A 7,165-nucleotide genomic window follows, 5' to 3' on the forward strand; every position below is an offset into this window, starting at 1 on the left:
TACTAATTCACATGGAACACGAATACCTTCCTATCCTGTTTCCAAAGACATCTATCTACATACCATCTTCAGGACTCTTTTTCCATGAATCTTACAATTGTGCCCATGATCATTCCACCAAACCATTGGCCACATTTCATGAATTGGTATCAAGCTGATCATTTGGCATTTCTCCTTATAGGCCAAAGCAAACAGGCAATTACCCTGACTGAAGCTCTGCCTTTTACTGAAAAACAAGTCCCTATGCCCAACTTACAGGGAGGCTAAACAAGAACAGAAGGTCATGGTGTGGAGCCCAGAAAGATGTACTGAGGGCCCTGCAAGGAGAGGAGTGGCTCATGCCTTAAAAACCCCAAACTCCCCGAAAGCTCTCAGTGAAGCCCTTTCCTAGAAATCTGAGGCAGGAGCGTAGTGAGTTGTTTAAACATCTTGGTGTCAGAGCCCTTGTTCTGGGGGTCAGGTCATGGTCAGGTAACTGTTCCCGTAAATATCTCAGTTAGTCTCTGTTCTGACAAGAAAGGGCAGGTCCTGAGGCACGACTTACCCTCCAGGGTCCAGTCCTGGCAGAGTCAGAGCTCAGCTGCCAGCGCCCTCAGGGCTGGGTCCTCAGACCTTTCTCAGCCGTCATCGCTGAGGGAGCCAGGTGCCAAACCCAACTGGCCCTCAGGCTCCTCAGGCCAGCCATGTGGTGGGGGATGTGGGAGCAGGTCTTGCAGACGGCATCCCAGGCAGACGGTGCTGCCAGGAGGTAGCAGAGGCAGGGAGAGGCTCACTGCCTCCTCAAGGCCTGGGCCCAGCCAGTAGGGGCCACAGTGAGGGCTCTGGAGGTCAACAGGACACAGCCCTCCATATGTCCCCTGGGCCCCCAGATCACCGCCGCTCTGAGGCTGCATGAACTGGAGCACCCTGGAGGGGAGGCCAGGATTGACTCTTACCTCACTGTCCATGTGACAACCCCTGCCCCACTGACCTTGCCTGAATGTCCCCACTAACAGTCACTCACTGACAGTTGCTTCTTTGAGGGGAGGAGCCCATTGCAAACTGCTGAACAGGATTTGTTGCCTGGTAACAGCAGGGTGCACAGGTACGGCTGTGCTGAGGTCTGCTCTTGACCGTGCTCTGTTACAAGTCTCCTGATCGAGTCTCCGTTCAGCCCTGTCCTTTAGAGGTACCCCCAGACAGAAATTAGATGGCCACAGCTGTCAGCTTTGGGTGGTCTCTTTATATCCCACAGTACTGTCTTTATTGGGCTCAAGAATGTGATATATGAATTGGAGCCATGGACATGTGAGCTCCCTCCTTCACACAAGCTACTTTTCCCTCAGCCCTGCTCAAGCCCTGTCTCCTTCATCCCCACTTCCATTTGGTAATGGAGCACTGTCACACGTGCCTGACTTTCTGCCTTGGTCGGTCAGAGTATCTTGTCTCGTGATGAACAGGCATAGAAAAATAAATAAGAAGAAGATGCAAAATAATTTAAACATCCTATTTCTACTCACGTATACAAGCAATATTCATTAAGAGTCAGAGAATATTCAACACCGAGCTGAAGCTTAATGTCTACAGGCAGCAGTCAGACAGGAAGAATGCAGCAGACTGGAAGCCCAGGGGCACCAGCTGCAACTGCTCTGCCACTTCAGTCCCATGGGTCAGCAGATCTAATGGAGCTCGAAGCATTACTGGCACATAGAGAGGTTGTTCAGTGCCACTGCCATCACTGACTCGATGGACATGAGCTTGAGCAAGCTCCGGGAGGTGGTGATGGACAGGGAAGCCTGGCAAACTGCAGTCGATGGGGGTCACAAAGAGTCAGACACGACCGAGCAACTGAACTGAACTGAACTGAAGTACACGGTCAGTTGTTTGGAACAATTACTTTGTTTCATGTTATATACAATTTTAATGAAGAAATTAGTAAAAATGCTATGTGAGATATAAAATAAATTTTAAAAGATATGAACTCTGAAATTAGGCTGTTTGAGTATGAATCTTTAGTTTACCATTTACTTGGTCTGCATCCTAGGAGTGGCTAGTCATCCTTTTCCTATCTTGTCTTCCTTAACTGAGACATAGGAACATCTATTTCACAAAACTGTTGTGAAGAATAAATTATGTGTGTGTGTTTAAACTAGTTGCTACATCTAATGAGTGTAAATGTAATTATTATTATTCCTGTACACAAGGGAAAATATACAAAAGAAATTACAGAATTAGATTTCAATACAGAAAATAGGTGAGCAAGTAACTTTGTTAAGTGTAATTAAATGTACTTTTATAGTAAAGAATAAAATAACTGATTAGACATAATAAATATCACTTCTTTTGATCAGAATATGAACCCAAACTTTCTGATATAACACAGAAATGTGACCAAGAAGAACAGAAAGAACATCACTTGTTTTTCTCTACAGAGCGAACTAGAGTGTACTTTTCTCTAAGAGTCCTGTGTCTATACAGACCTTACAAAAGGTATGGACTCACACCAGTCCAGATGAAAGAAAGAGACACCAAGAGTCCTGTCTGAGAAATGATGCAAACCACATTAATTCTATGAAAAGGAGTAAGACACATATCCAAGAGCAGAAGATTTTAAAACAAGAAATCTCATTTTTATAGAGAGAAACATAAAAATTGGATAACACTCATTCACACTTAGAAAACCAATTTTGTGGATCTAAATTAATATAGTTAATCTTCCACCTTCAAGTGGAAATTTTATTTCCATTCCATCTTCTGATATGCATAAAAAGTACTGACTAGAACTTTTATTTCAGAACATCTATATAATGTAGAAAATAATCATTTTATGGAATATTTTTAACTTTTGTTTTTTGAAGTCACACAGACTAACCAAAATAAAACAAGCTATTATTTATTGCTTGGTAAGGGAAAGCTGCATTGCTGTCACACCTAATTTCCTTAAGAAAGTTAAACGTTGTTATTCCGGAGACGTCATGGCTGACATTAGTTTAGGATAATGAGGGTGTGTAATTTGTTTTGCGTAGATCAGCACTGTTGCAAGTAATGAATGAAGTTCTCAGGTGGGTCAGTGGTAAAGAATCTGCCTGCCAATGCAAGAGACACAGGAGAATTGGGTTTAATCCCTAGGTCAGGAAGATCCCCTGGAGGAGGAAGTGGTAACTCACTTCAGTATTCTTGCTGGAAACATCCACGGACAGAGGAGCCTGGAAGGCTGCAGTCCTTGGTGTCACAATCAAACATACAGCATGCACTCAAGCAGAATAGTACATAGAAGCAGCCATTATATATTCCAGTCCATTGCTAAATTATGTTTTCTTAAACCTGAATTATCTGATGGAAGTAATCCAACTACAGGCCACTGTATTATGTAAGAAATAATTAGGTTAACATTATAACACAGTTCTTAAACGTGAATATACTTTTCAACTGTTAATGTAGGAGTTTTACAGTTTAAGTTTACAGTTTTACAATGCTTAATGTCAAAGAACTCTATCCATTTACTTGTGAATTTTTATCATCTTAAGAATGCATTCCAACTTGTGACAGTTTGTAACAAATGTCACAAGTCTGATCCTTGTTTTTCTTAGTCATAAAGGTAAGGCATTTGACTAGGTAGTTCTTACTGTGGAACAAACATAGAATTCATGAATAGCTGAATACACTTATCACATGAACACTAATGATAGATAAAAGCTTAAGCTGAATCTTCCCAAAGAATATCAGTTCCTCATAGCATTTCAATCTCCAGTCCTGTCTGTACTTTGCCAACAAAGGTCCGTCTAGTCAAGGCTATGTTTTTTCCAGTGGTCATGTATGGATGTGAGAGTTGGGCTGTGAAGAAAGCTGAGCGCCCAAGAATTGATGCTTTTGAACTGTGGTGTTGGAGAAGACTCTTGAGAGTCCCTTGGACTGCAAGGAGATCCAACCAGTCCATTCTAAAGGATATCAGTCCTGGGTGTTCTTTGGAAGGAATGATGCTAAAGATGAAACTCCAGTACTTTGGCCACGTCATGCGAAGAGTTGACTCACTGGAAAAGACTCTGATGCTGGGAGGGATTGGGGGCAGGAGGGGAAAGGGACCACAGAGGATGAGATGGCTGGATGACATCACCGACTTGATGGACATGAGTTTGAGTGAACTCCGGGAGTTGGTGATAAACAGGGAGGCCTAGCGTGCTGCAATTCATGGGGTCGCAAAGAGTCGGACCCTGCTGAGCGACTGAACTGAACGGAACTGAACACATATATATGAAATCTAGAAAGATGGTACTGATGGAATTATTTTCAGAGCAGCAATGCAGACACAGACATAGAGAACAGACTTACGGAAATGGGGAGAAGGGAGGAGGGAGAGGGTGGGATATATTGACAGAGTAACATGGAAACTTACATTACCACGTGTAAAATAGATAGCTAGTTTGCTGTATGGCTCAGGGAACTCAAAAAGGGGCTCTGCATCAACCTAGAGGGGTGGTTTGGGGAGGGAGGTGGGAGGGAGGTTCAAGAGGGAAAGGACATATGCATACCTACGGCTGATTCATGTTGATGTTTGGCAGAAACCAACAAATTCTGAAAAGCAAATATCCGTCTTTAAAAATAAATTAATTAAATAAACAAGCAAATTAAAAACATGCCAGGTGTTAGGGATTTCCCTGGAGATCCAGTGGTTAGGTCTCTCAGCTTCCACTGAAGCGGCACAGGTTCGATCTCTCGTTGGGTAACTAAAATCCCGCATGTCACTTAGTATGGCCAAAAGGTTATATATATAGATAGATAGATAGATAGATAGATTGTGTTAAGGAAGAAAAAGATTTATTAAATAAATTAAATAAAAATGCCAAGTTAGTTCTCTATAAATTCTGAATATAAAACTCGAAAAAAGTGATCAGAAAATGAAAAATTGTAAGAATAATATAACACAGAAAATATGAATAAACCACTTTTAAATTGCTCAGAAGTAACATTGAAGTTTAAAACAAAAATGTGCTCATGCAAAAATAAAGGTGATAAGTCTACAGTAACAATATCACTGATAGAAATTATTTTTCCTAAATAATCTCCAAAATAAACATAATTCCAATCAAAAAGAGAGAAGTACAAAGGGGGAATCCACCTACTATACATCTAAAATATAAAATAACACTGGCTTTCCTGGTGGCTCAGATGCTAAAGAATCTTCCTGCAGTGCGGGAGACCTGGGTTCAATCCCTGGTTTGGGAAGATCCCCTGGAGCAGGGCATGACAACCCACTCCAGTATTCTTGCTTGGAGAATCCCCATAGACAGAGGACCCCAGCAGGCTACAGTCCATGGGGTCACAAAGAGTCAGACTCGACTGAGTGACTACGCACACACACAGAAGGAAAGAATTTATTTTTTAGAAATTGACCTTAAATACTATGACAAATATGCAATGTAACTAAATCACCAATGTTAGTCTCAAAGATACACATTAAATGTGCACACACAAAAAGGGAAAAGACCAAGAGCATAACTGATGAAAACTTTGGATTGGCAGGTAATCTGCAGAAGAATAATCAAAATAGTCAGAAAAGAAATAAAAGAATAATCAATCACATTGATGATCAGGAATATTCAAATTAAAAGATTACATGATACCTCTGTCCACCTATAAAATGGAGTTAAAATAGTCTAAAATACTAATTTTTAAGGCTGAGTGCTGAAGAATTGATGTTTTTGAACTGTGGCATTGGAGAAGACTTCAAGAATATCAAGTCAGTCAATCCTAAAGGAAATCAGTCCTGAATATTCATTGGAGGACTGATGCTGAAGCTGAAGCTCCAATACTTTGGCCACATGATGTGAAGAGCTGACTTCTTAGAAAAGACCCTGATTCTGGGAAAGTTTGAAAGCAGGAAGAGAAGGGGACGACAGAGGACGAGATGGTTGGATGGTATCATCAGCTCAATGGACCTGAGTTTTAGTAAGCTACAGGAGATAGTGAAGGACAGGGAAGCCTGGCATGCTGCAGTCCATGGGGTTGCAAAAAGTCAGACACAACTGAGCGACTGAACAACAAGGACAATGATACTACTATACACTTATTTAATATTGATTTAAAATAGTCTAAAATATTACTCTTTTATAAAAATGTAAAGGAAACTCTAACACACTGCTTGCATTTAAATAGAAATATTTTACGGTACTTTAGATTACATTTGGCTAATATCTGAGAAAGTTTAAGATGCCCTTGTACATGATCCCAAAACTTCACTTTCAGGTATATACCCTAGAATTGCTTTTATATAAAGGCTTAAGGACAAAAATGTTCACAAAAGAGTCTCTTAGGTCGGAAAAATTAGCATCAGTGTTGCAGTGAATACTGAATATGCATTAAATAGAATAGTGTGGAATGCTTCCATTGACCTCTTATTTCTCTCTGGTTCCCCGGGATAATTGTGATCTTTTTCTTTCACAAGATTTGACACCTAGCCTATGTGTTCACAGGTCATTATCAGAAGAGATGAATATTGGTTTAAACTAACCACACATCTGTGGACATTCAACTTTCTTCTTCCTTTCCTTCTAAGTCACCATGAATTCAGTATCTCTCCAGTCCCATGAATGGAATTGCCCTTTGGGGAAGCTGGACATGGAAGTAATTAAAAATGATCTTTCTCAGTTTCATGACATCATGTAGCTGTCTTTTATTGGGCACTCATTTGTGCATAAACTAGAAAAGATATGTACAAGTTAGGGTCTTGCCTGCAACTGTTTCCCCACCCACAAATTTACACAACAGGCTGATATTCCCAAGGACTGCATCTGAGACTCTGACAAGGATTGGGCTAGCCATCAGACTGCTCAGTAGTTATATAATGCAATATTTTATGTCTTTTAAAAACATCACTAGTGAGAATGTTACAGCACAGGGAACTCTACTTAATACTCTGTGATGAGCTGAATAACAAGGAAGTACAAAAGGGAGGGGATGTATATATAAGTATGCTGATTCACATTGCTATACATTAGAAACTAACACAGCATTGAAAAGCAACCACATTCCAACGAAACTTCTTAAAAAATCACAAAAAAAGAATGCTAGGATAAACATTTTTATCAACTAGATCACCTTCAAATATCAGGGGATAATTCATATATTTGTGTGTGTGTGAATATACACATATATATACATCTGTCTATCCCTGGTGGCTCAGACGATA

The sequence above is a fragment of the Bubalus kerabau genome, chromosome 22, assembly GCF_029407905.1.
Source record: "Bubalus kerabau isolate K-KA32 ecotype Philippines breed swamp buffalo chromosome 22, PCC_UOA_SB_1v2, whole genome shotgun sequence".
NCBI lineage: Eukaryota > Metazoa > Chordata > Mammalia > Artiodactyla > Bovidae > Bubalus > Bubalus kerabau.